The 12,015-nt window shown below is 44.3% G+C and overlaps 1 protein-coding gene across 1 annotated transcript in view; it reads right to left on the bottom strand.

Annotated features, from left to right (window-relative positions):
* Positions 1–11,145, bottom strand: part of IP6K1 (inositol hexakisphosphate kinase 1) — a 56,907-nt gene extending 45,762 nt beyond the window's left edge. Inside the window, exon 1 of the mRNA XM_028124342.1 lies at positions 10,965–11,145. The gene's annotated coding sequence lies outside the window, so the exon portion shown is untranslated. The remainder of the gene's footprint in view (positions 1–10,964) is intronic.
* Between the last annotated feature and the right edge of the window lie 870 nt (positions 11,146–12,015).

The following is a 12,015-nucleotide window of genomic DNA, read 5'->3' as shown; positions in this document are numbered from 1 at the left end:
AGGCTCTGCACTGGGCGTGGAGCCTGCTTAAGATTCTCTCTCTTCCTCTCCCTGTCCTTCCTCCCCACTAAAAAAATAAAATTAAAATTAAAATAAATAAAACTGAAAAACACAACATCTAAATCCTGTAGCAGTTACTTGCATTATAAATCTAACTTTAAGCCAAATCACAAGAGCTGGTCTCCCACTCTCTCCCATTCTCTACCCTGGCAAGGGAACAAACCTGTTCACATCATTTCAACTACCAAAACAGTATGTTATAGTTCAGATACAAGGCGTCCATATGGCCTCACTGACTATACTGGTTTAGACAAAATTTCAATTTTTTGGAAAAGAAAAACTGAGTAACACACACACACACACACACACACACACACACGAAATAGCTGACATGGGAAGAAAGTATGGCAGCAAAGCAAGGCGATCAGTGTACCAGAGCCATTCACACAGTCTTCAGTAGACACAGATATCAGACGGGCTGTAGGGAGCAAAGGCCACGGCTACCAAAGGGCTCCGAGATGAGGAGAGAGGAGAAACAAAGTCCCCTGCCTGGCTCTTACGACTTATTAGTCAAATGAAGAACTGCAGAATGAATTATCTGAACTTTTTCCTATGAAGGATTATTTATATTTTAATCTCAGGTTGCATGAAGACTAGAAAACTGACCTGCTCTGTTCAATGGGAATGACCCTAACAGTCTTATTCTTGAAAAGATAAAATCCTTAAAGTTGGATTTGTTTTTATCTCCCCTAAGTGCTTTTACCTAAAAGTAACTCTTGATGCTTTACATGTGTTTTCTCATTCACCCTCAGATTCTTGACAAGGATTTTTACCATAAAGAAGTTTTACAAAGAGCTCCAAGATGTAGACCTTCAGCAGCCCCCAAGAGCCAGTATTTCAATAAGGGCCACAGTACAACAATAAGGCTTACTCCACAGCACAGATTACATTTCCCCAGGTAAAATAAGTACCTACTCACAGCCCAGTTTCCCAGGTATCATGCCAGGGTGCAAAGCTGCTTAAAAGGAAAGGAAAAGTTGTCTACATTTAAAAAGATGAGGAAACTAAAGCACAAAGAAACTAAGGAGATGAAAGCTAAAGCAGAAAAATGAAAAAGCTGTATCTAGCCTACTTTATAATTGGTTCTGAATCTAAACATCTGTCTAAATTCATGACAAATATGAAATGCCATGTTAGTTCTTCTTTAAAAAAAGCTGTTCATTCTAGAAAAACCCCAAGCATCAAGATCTATTTTGTATATATAAAAAAATCACTACATGGAGGTTTATAGAGGCTTTATTCATAACTGCCAAAACTTGGAAGTAATCAAGATATCCTTCAAAAGGTGAGTGGATAGGGGTGCCTGGGTGGTTCAGTCAGGTCATGATCTCAGGGTCGTGAGATGGAGCCTGCGACGGGCTCCACTGCTGGGTCTGGAGCCTGCTTAAGATTCTCTCCCTCCCTGGGGCACCTGTGTGGCTCAGTTGGTTAAGCGTCCGCCTTCAGCTAAGGTCATGATCTTGGGGTCCTAGGATCGAGCTCCACGTCGGGCTCCCTCCTCGGTGGGGACTCTGCTTCTCCCTCTCCCTCTGCCTCCTCCCCCCTGCTCATGCTCTGTCTCTGTCTCTCTCTCTCTCAAATAAAGAAATAAAAATCTTAGGAGCACCCGGGTGGCTCAGTCAGTTACACTAACAGCTGCCTTCAGCTCAGGTCATGATCCTGGGGTCCTGAGATTGAGCCCCACAGCAGGGCTCTCTGCTCAGCGGGGAGCCTGTTTCCCCCTCTCCCTCTGCCCCTCTTCCAGCTTGTGCTCTCTTTCACTCACTCTCTCAAATAAATAATAAACTCTTTAAAAAAAAAAAGAAAAATCTTAAAAAAAAATTTAAGGGGCACCTGGATGGCTCACTCGTTAGGCGTCTGCCTTTGGCTCAGGTCATGATCCCAGGGTCCTGGGATCTGGCCCTGCATCGGGCTCCCCACTCCACAGGAAGCCTGTTTCTCCCTCCCCCACTCCCCCTGCTTGTGTTCCCTCTCTCGCTGTGTCTCTGTCAAGTAAATAAAATCTTTAAAAAAAAATTTTTTTTATTTCCTCTCCCTCTGCCCCTCCCCCACCCCCCACACATGCATGCTTTCTCAAAAATAATAAATAAATAAAACAAAAGGTGAGTGGATAAACTGTGGTCCATTCAGACAATGGAATATTATTCAGAACTAAAAAGAAATGAGCTATCAAGCCCTACAGACATGGAGAAACCTTAAATGCACATTACTAAGTGAAAGAAGCCAATCTAAAAAGGCTACATACTGTATGATTCCAACTAGAGGTCATTCTAGAAAAGGCAAACGATGAAAACAGTAAAAATACTAGTGGTTGCCAGGGGTTGAAAGAGGGAGGGATGAAAAGGCGCACACTGGATTTTAGGACAGCAAAACTATTCTGTATGATACTATAATGGTAGATATATGCCATTATACATTTGTCAAAACAAATACATTCTATGGAAGGTACACCATCAAGAGTGAACCCTAATATAAACTATGGACTCTGGGTGAGAATGATGTGTCAATGTAGGTTCACTAACAAATGTACCACTCTGCCGTGGGATGTTGGTAATGGAAGTGGCTACTGAGGACGGGGTCAGGCGGTACATGGGAACTGTCTATACTTGACATTTAATTTTGCTACAAACTTAAAACTGCTCTAAAGAAATGTCTATTTTATAAAAAGCCAAATTATTTAAGTGTTCTAATTTTTTATCTGGGTGGTTGTTAGACAAATGTATACATGTATAAAAATCAAATTCTGTCCACTTTATATGTATTTACAAGTATATGTATTTATATGTATATGTATTTTATTTATATGTATTCCAGTAAGTTACTTTGAAATGTATACATGTATAAAAATCAAATTCTGTCCACTTTATATGTATTTACAAGTATATGTATTTATATGTATATGTATTTTATTTATATGTATTCCAGTAAGTTACTTTGAAAGAAAAAAATTAGTAGGGCAAACTAATCATCTGAGGGAAAATAACATCTGTGCTTAAATTAACACTGGAAGGCAGAGCCTTGACGACGCGTGGGCATTGTCCGAGCACTAAGACTCCCTGGCTCTATGGCCTAAACATCTTATTCTCAGTTTCCTCCACTGTAAAATGAATGTACTACTGCTTGTCTCATAGAGCTGTTAAAAAAGAAATTTTTTCCCATCCACTTAGTTATTCAAAAGAAAAACAGGCACACCAGGAAATAAAGATTCCAATCAAGTGAGAGGAATATTACATATTGGTTCTCCCAACAAACTGTAAGAAATACATTGAACTATGGGGCGCCTGGGTGGCTCAGTCCTTGAGCGTCTGCCTTCAGCTCAGGTCGTGATCCCAGGGTCCTGGGATCAAGCCCCGCATCGGGCTTCCTGTTCTGCGGGAAGCCTGCTTCTCCCTCTCCCACTCCCCCTGCTTGTGTTCCCTCTGTCTGTCAAATAAATAAAAAAAAAATCTTAAAAAAAAAGAAAGAAAGAAATACAGTGAACTATAAATATAGACACTGGGGCACCTGAGTGGCTCAGTCAGTTAAGCATCTGCCTTCAGCTCAGGTCATGAGCTCAGGGTCCTGGGGCTCCCTGCTCAGCAGGGAGTCTGCTTCTCCCTCTCCCGCTGCCCCTCCCCCAGTCTCGTGCTCTTGAGCTTGCTTTCTCTCTCATAAATAAAAATCTTTAATAAATAAAGGTACTTAATACTTTTAATAAAATGCCCTCTAAAGAAGTGGTATTTTAAGAGTTAATTTTCTCACTTCAACCAACTCCCACATGGAAGTTTCATTCAACTTAAATCCCTACCTTACCTTCCATCCAGAACATATCATTTTAGCAGCTCCATTAGAATCAATTTAATTCTTTAAGAGATTTGGGAAGCTTTAAAAGAGGACTCTGACAACCAAGAAACTAGTCACTGACCACTGCCCCAAGAAGTCAATGGTGAAACAAAATGCAATATGCCAAACAGAGCTATGAATAGGCAAAATATGGAAATGACTTTTAATAGGGGAGTGGATTTAAGGGATGAACACTCCACACCAAAAGCACTGTGTCCTGCTCCCAGAAATGAAAATCTAGAACCCTTAGCTAAGACCCTCTGGTTGGTGCTAATTTCTAACACTACACGTGAGAGATCATCAGACAAAGAAGCTTCAAACTTTAAAAAGTTACATGTGAGGGACGCCTGGGTGGCTCAGTTGGTTAAGCGACTGCCTTCGGCTCAGGTCATGATCCTGGAGTCCCGGGATCGAGTCCCACATCGGGCTCTCTGCTCAGTGGGGAGTCTGCTTCTCCCTCTGACCCTCTTCCCTCTGATGCTCTCTAGCTCTCATTCTCTCTCTCTCAAATAAATAAAATCTTAAAAAAAAAAGTTACATGTGAATTACAATTAAAATTCACATGCAACTTTTTAAAGCAAAATGCAGGCCATATGACTCACAGTCTAAAGAAGCAGTGTCCACTGTGGCAACTGGACCTGAACAATAGAGAGATGAAGGATGAATTCTGTGAATCCTGCGAATGACCAAGGAACCTCCTGCCCTGCATCAATTAACAGAAATCCAGGGCAGCCTGGGTGGCTCAGTTGGTTAAGCATCCGACTCTTGATTTTGGCTCAGGTCGTGATCTCAGGGTCATGAAATCCAGCCCCGCGCAGGGCTCCTCACGGGACATGGAGTCTGCTTAAGATTCTCTCTCTCTCTCTCTCTCTCCCTCTCCCCCTCCCCACATTTGCATGTGCACATGTTCCCCCCCCCACTCCCCCAAAAAGAAAGAAATCTAGAAGCATGACAAAGCACTGATGTAGGTTCTAAAGCAAACACACCTCCCTCCATCTAGAAGCTTGTGTCCACTTGCAATAAATAGTTCCTGGTTACTTCAACTTGCCACCTCAATGGAGTATCATTAGTTCTTGACCCAGTAGAGGTAGATATGGAAATCTGGTAAAAGCAGAAAATGAAGCCTGGAGCTGAGAACTATGAGGGATGAATAACAACAAAACTGGGCCCAGGGCCCATAGGACTGCTCTTTAACTTTTCCTGAAACAGTGTCCCTCTGATGTAGTCTAGGAGTCAGAGCCATTCTACTCTCAGATGTATACTGAAGAGAAATGAAGGTATGTACACACACAGACTTGTACAAGAACATCTATTGCATCTCTATTCATAACAGTCCCAAACTGGAAACAACCCACATGCCCATCAGCAAATGATATAGCCATAAAACAGAATACTATTCAGGAATAAAAAGGAACACAACAAAATGGACGAACCTCAAAAACATCATACTAAGCGGAAGCCAGATACAAAAGACTTCTCATTATTCTCAGTAGTTCTATAAAGTCTTGGCTAACATCAAGTTAGCAAATAAATACCAAGCCACTACTCATAGGGGAAATACCAGGTTAGGTTTCTGTGAGCCTTTGGTCACATTTTTGTCAACCAATCAATTCAGAACCTTCCAGAGCTACATACATAGAATATATAACCTTGTATGTATGTTTCTGTTTAAAGATACTTTAAAATACAGTAGTCCCCGGGGCGCCTGGGTGGCTCAGTCGTTAAGCGTCTGCCTTCGGCTCAGGTCATGATCCCAGGGTCCTGGGATCGAGCCCCACATCGGGCTCCCTGCTCCACGGGAAGCCTGCTTCTCCCTCTCCCACTCCCCCTGCTTGTGCGCACTCTCTTGCTGTCTCTCTGTCAATAAATAAAATCTTTAAAAAATAAAATAAGATAAAATAAAATAAAATACAGTAGTCCCCCCTTATCCATGGTTTTGATTTGCACAGTTTCAGTTACCCAGAGTCAACCACGATCCAGAAGCAGATGGTCTCCTCCTAAGGTATGGTCAGAAGGTCAGTAGTAGCCTAACGCTACGTCACAGTGCCTACATCATCCACCTCACTGCATTTCATTGTGTAGGCATTTTATCATCTCATATCATCACAAGGGTGAGTACAATACGATACTGTGAGACAATATTCATGTAACTTTTATTACAGTATATTGTTATAATTGTTCTAATACTTTATTAGTTATTGTTGTCTCTTTCTGTGCCTGATTTATAAATTAAACTTTATTATAGGTACGTATGTATAAGAAAAAACATAGTACATATAGGGTTCAGTAACATCCCCAGTTTCAGGCATCCACTGGAGGCCAAGGAAAGGATCCCCTGTAGATAAGGGGAACTCTACTGGATATTGTTGACACATTAACACTGCACTCTCAGCCAACAGTACTATAATTCATGTCTGAACAAAACTTATCTAATACACGTATTTTCTCCATAAGGGGCATCACAACCTTCTCATGCTTAGGAAGATTAACGGCACTTCAGAACTACACTTGAGAGACATTTTAAACAGCAAAATTCCCAACAAAAAAAACACAAAAATATGAAAAACCATGGCACTAAACAGACCATGAAAAGGACCCTTGTTTACAGAATTAGAGCTGAAACAAGAAGGCAGAGTGTCACCTTGTTCCACCTTGAAGCTGGGAATGAACACAACAGGCAATTCAAATTTTTTGCAACTTCTGGTCCACAAAGGGTTTTCTTTCACCAGCGAAGTGGCTCAAATTTTAATTCATTGCCAAATTAAAAAATCTGTAAATTTCACATAAAAATTCAGATTTCTTGTATTCTTTAAAAAAAAAAAAATCACAAGGGGTGCCTGGGAGGCTCAGTCAGTTAAGCGGCTTCCTTCAGTTCAGGTCAGGATCCCGAGCCTGGAGCCCCAGCCCGAGTTGGGCTTCCTACTCAGCAGGGAGTCTGCTTCTCCTCTCCTTCTGCCCCTCCCCTCCAACTTGTGCTCTCCCTCTCTCCCTCTCTCTCAAATAAATAACATCTTTAAAAAAAATCACAAGATCTGGTAACACAACTGGCTGGAACTGAGCAACAGTGACCCTTTAGATAAGGCCTGTGCTTGCCAGGTCACCCTAGTCCCTATCTCTATGCAATGCCCTTACACTCTGCTTCCCTCAATTTGTCGCCAGCTAGCCCGTGATGTAAACACATCATTTACCAACACGGATGTTTATATAATATATTACTGACTGTAAAAAGGTACGAGTCAGGATATATAGCATTATCTCATTTTTGTAAAAATTAAAGACAGGGAAAAAAGTCTGGTTATACGCTAAAACACAGGGAAGTTAAGGATGATCCTTTTTTTATTTCTTCTTGTTACTCATATTATCTTTTTTTTAAACTAGTTAATATAATTACTTATATAAGTTGTTTTTAACAGCAGCTTTGAGTTATAATCATACAATTCACCCATTTAATGTGCACAATTCAGTGATTTTTAGTATATTCAGAATGTGCGATTATCACTACAATTTTAAACATACTGATCACCTCAAAAAGAAACCCCATAACCTTATCTATCATTCCCCTATGCACTCATCCACCTTCAAGCCCTAAGCAACCACTAATCTACTTCCTATCTCTATAGATTTGCCTATTCTGGGTATTTCATACAAATGGAATCAAATAGTATGTGATCTTTTGTGTCTGGCTTCCTTCACATGTTTTCCAGGTTCATCCATGTTGTGGTATGTATCAGTACTTCATGCTTTTTTATCGCTAAATAATATTTCATCGTAGGCACATATGCTTTATTCATCCATTATCAACCACTAAGACAGTTGAGTTGTTTCCCCCCTTGGCTATTGTAAATAACACTGTATATAAACATTCACATACAGGTTTTCACGTGCACGTGTTTTCATTTCTCTTGGGTAGACAACTAAGAGTGGGATTTGTGGGTCATATGGTAACTCTACGTTTAACCATTTAAAGAACTGCCAGACTCTTCCAAATCCCAGCAAAAGGACAGATCCATTGGCACAAATATACAAAATGCCGGACTCCTCTCTACATCATTTTACATTCCTACCATTCTCTGTGTATGAAGGCTCTGATTTCTCCACACCCTCACCAACACTTGCCACTACCTGACTTCAATTACAGAATAAATCGTTCATAAGTGTTCATTCAATCCTAACATACCCAAATTTTTATGTACTTCAGGCTGCGGCTCTTATTCACAGACATCAAATTTTAGACTTGAAAAGAGTCTAGTTGGGGGCACCTGGGTGGCTCAGTCAGTTAAGCATCTGCCTTCGGCTCAGGTCATGATCCCAGAGTCCTGGGATCAAGTCCCACATCAGGGAGCCCGCTTCTCCCTCTCCCTCTGCCACTCCCCCTGCTTGTGCTCTCTCTCTCTCCTCTGTCAAATAAATAAAATCTTTTACAAAAAAGAAAAAGAAGAGAGTCCAGTCCTAGACCTACTCACCTAGACTGCCCACCTTCCGTAAAATGAAGGGACAGGAGTAAATGATCCAAACTCTCACCCACAAATGAAACTTTTACAAGAGATTAGCAGCAAATTTTCTGAGCACTAAACAAAATAAAGTCACTAACGGGGATCCAGCCCTCAACTGAACATGTTTTCCCATCAAAATTCATTTGCAATGCCTCCTACATAAATGCAACTTTAAAACATAGTAGCAAATGACAGTCTTGATCTATCACTTTTCATAAAAGAACCAAGGTATCTTAGGCTGTCCCACTCAGAATCCATTGCTCAAATCCTGCTATAATAGAGGAGAAATAAAATCTAATTTAAAATTGGGGCAAAAGCACAGATCCAGTGGCACAAACACACAAAATCCCCTACTGCTCCTTTGCCCCAAGCCAGAGACAGAGTGTACTGTGCAGCCTTTCCCCAGCTCTCCCATCACTGCTCCCCACAGTCTCAGGGTAGCACTGGGAGGGCAAGCAGCAAATAATACTGACACAATTACAGCAGCCCAAGGTGACGGTGAGACCAAGACCCAACCAAGAAGAAGGTCTAAGAATCTCGGCACCCACTGCTATGTTCACCTAATGCATGTTTTCCAAGAATCAATACTGGATCTTAGCCAGGAAAGGGATGGACCACAACAGCCCCTTCGGAGATGCAGAATTACTTTCCGTTTTCAGGCTTCAGTTCTGCCCTTTGAGCAAGTTCTGCCTCTGTCCTATAGCACTGAGGATGGGCCTCCATAAGACCCTACAGGTGCAAGCACTTCAGGCAAGGTAGGAGGTGGAGATCCATGGCCACCAAATCCCCATTTCTACGCGTTTATTCTGCCCATTTCCCTCTTTAAATACAGAAGGTATTTTGAACTCCAGACAAATTTAACACTCTTGTAAACATCTAGTTCTCATCTACTACATGCAGGGGTTAGGTCTTAGCAGAGGAAACAACAAAAAATATTCTTAAAAGAGCAAATACTATTTTGTTTTTTGTGTAAGGGTAATACCCCTTATACAATACACCCCTTATACGAGTACCCCCAGGGACTGGAATATCTGGGGAGTGTTTCATAAAGAGGACCTGAGCTGGACTCTAGAGAAAAGAGAAGTGGAGATGAAGAAGAGCTGGTATCCCAAAGAGGAGCAAAAGCCATTGCACTCGGCTGGCAAGAGAACTGTGTAAGGAAGTATCGTGTATGGAATGTCTAGCAAATCATTTGGTTAATGGGGATTAGGATAAACCCTGGAGAGGTGGGCTGGGGCCAGCTGAGCAGCAGCACCTTGAATGCCAGGTTAGGACATCAGATCTCATCCCATAAGCCTACAGCGGTTTCTGACTTCAGTGTAGGATCTCCAGTCTCTCCAAGTGTGTCTGTTGCTCGTAACAGTTAAAACTGCTGACATTTACAGGTGAATTACATAAATACAAGGAAGAGTCTTTGTGTTCTCACAAGTAAGACCATAGCAACAGGCCGCCAGCCTCCTCTGGTTCAGCATCTTCTCCAAAAAGATCTCCTGATCAAGGAGCTGGTTTCTTTCAAAATTAAACATTCAGAGATGACAGGATCCTGACACAAGCACACAAAGTATTGTTGCTTGACTTAGTCGATTCATTCAGGCTTTTTGTATGACCACATACATGGAGCCTGTGCAGAGGAGTCAAGGGACCACAGGGAAAGAGCAACGTGTCCTGGAGCACTTAGAACTCTTCCTAGACCTGCACACCTTGCCCATGGTCTCCAACCCTCCCACCCTCGCAGGAAGGGGACCTGACGGTCTGTTTTCATTGGGCAAAATACATCTTGTCTCTTAAAAGTTAATTTAACAGTTCCATACCATCCACAAAGACAAAGGTGAGTTTCATTTCTCTTTCTGACTCTAATACAGTCCTACATTTCCTTTGTCTCCTGATGACACTGGCAGAGTATCTACCTCTTTAGAAGATAAAACCAAGTCATCACCATAATATTCACTTTCTTCTAGAGCAAAAAGAAGACCTTACCACAAGTCCAAAAAATGGTCAGAAACCAAAGAAATTATGTTCCAAAATAAAACTCGGGCATCATGGACATAGAAGCAGGCTCTTCAGGAAGAAGCAAACACTGAGCTCGGAGCAGCACAGGAGCCAGGCACTGGGCAGAGCTTTAGCCCTGCCAGAGTCACAGGGCCGTGACACTGGCCTGCCTGGGTTCGTGGGGGCTTTGGCCTGTTTCGTCTAGTCTTAGTTTTCAACTAAGTGAAAAACACTCGCAGGAACCACATCTAATAAAGAGGCAGGTGTGTATTTCTCACTCGGGAGCAACAGAAGACTCCCGAGAGCATCAGGCTGGCAATGGACACGTTTCAGGGATGCGGGTCAGAGGAGATAATTTCCCGCTACCCAGCAGGCCGGCCTTTGGGCGCAGGGCTCTCCGACCTCTCACCGCGGCCGTCCACCCGCCTCGGCGCTGGCATGTGGGAGGCTCCACGGGCTGCGGGTCAGGACGCTCGGGCGATGTGTGAACGATGCTTGGCGGATGCCCCGGCCCCGCGCGCGCCAGCTCCAACCCCGCGCCCGCCGCCGCCCGCCCCGCCGGCGTCAGGCCGGTCTTTCGGCCCGGCTCCTGTCACTCACCGGCCCGGCCCGGGCAGCGGGCGCCCACGGCTCCCCACGGGAGCTGGGCCCCCCGGGCCTCCAGGTTTCGGCCCGCCCCCGGCAGGCAGCGGCAGGTGGATGAGCCCCGCAGCAGCGGCCCCACACCGGCCGCTCGGTCCAGCTCCCGGCGCTGCCCACTGGGTACGGATCAACAACAAGATGGCGGCCAGCCGAGGGGGCGGGGGCCGGGCGTCATAGTAACCAGGACGGCGAAGAACCCGCCCCAGCTGAGGATGTCTCCAATCAACAGCGTCTTCGTCCCACGCTTAAGGGAGTTCTTCTCGCTGACAGGTCGGCCGGCCTGTCACTCAGAGCCTGCCTCTCACGGCCCCTGCCGAACGCCTTGGGACGTGACTGTGACGGCGAGGACTGGCGCATGCGCGCCGTTCCCAGAGTTGCTGGCGGCAGAGCTTTTGCTGGCGACTCTGAGGCTATACCGCCCTTGGCCTTTTCGCGTGTGCAGCCTTTCTGCGAAGCCGACAGCGTCTTCTCACACACGCACGCACACTTAGCGAATGCGTGCTGTGTGCTATATGCTTTTTTTGCCACACCCTGGAAGGGAAGGCTTGTTGTCTAGGTTCACTGGTGAGGAAACTGAGGCGCAGAGGGGGAGGCCTGGCCAAGGTCACGCCACCTCTGGAAATGGAGGCACTGTATCTCGTACCTCCTCCTACTGATTTCAAAGCATAATACCCACTTCCCAACGGCTTCCCCAGCTTTGCCTCTCATCAGTGGCAAGGTGCAGCCATGTGTGCTAACCCCAAGCAGTCCCTGGCCGGTGCATTGCCCACGTTTGTCCTTCTGCCTTGAGTTCAGTGCCCAGCACAAGCCCTGGTACACAACAGAAACTCCTCTTCTTGCCCTAGAGCATCTTGTCTTGAGGGCCTGACACAGCTTTTGCCCTGGACTGGCATGATCTATCTCAGAGGCTGACTGTGAGTACTAGGAAAATGGTTATCCCTTGTTCCTGGTACAGAGCACCTAACTCTGGGCTTGGCTTCAGGGTTAGGAGCTCAAATGCAATCACACA

This window comes from Eumetopias jubatus, unplaced genomic scaffold (genome assembly GCF_037043125.1).
Source record: "Eumetopias jubatus isolate StellerSeaLion01/CBP00866 unplaced genomic scaffold, mEumJub1_p1.0 scaffold_1, whole genome shotgun sequence".
Lineage (NCBI taxonomy): Eukaryota > Metazoa > Chordata > Mammalia > Carnivora > Otariidae > Eumetopias > Eumetopias jubatus.
This window is presented reverse-complemented; position numbering and strand designations above follow the sequence as displayed.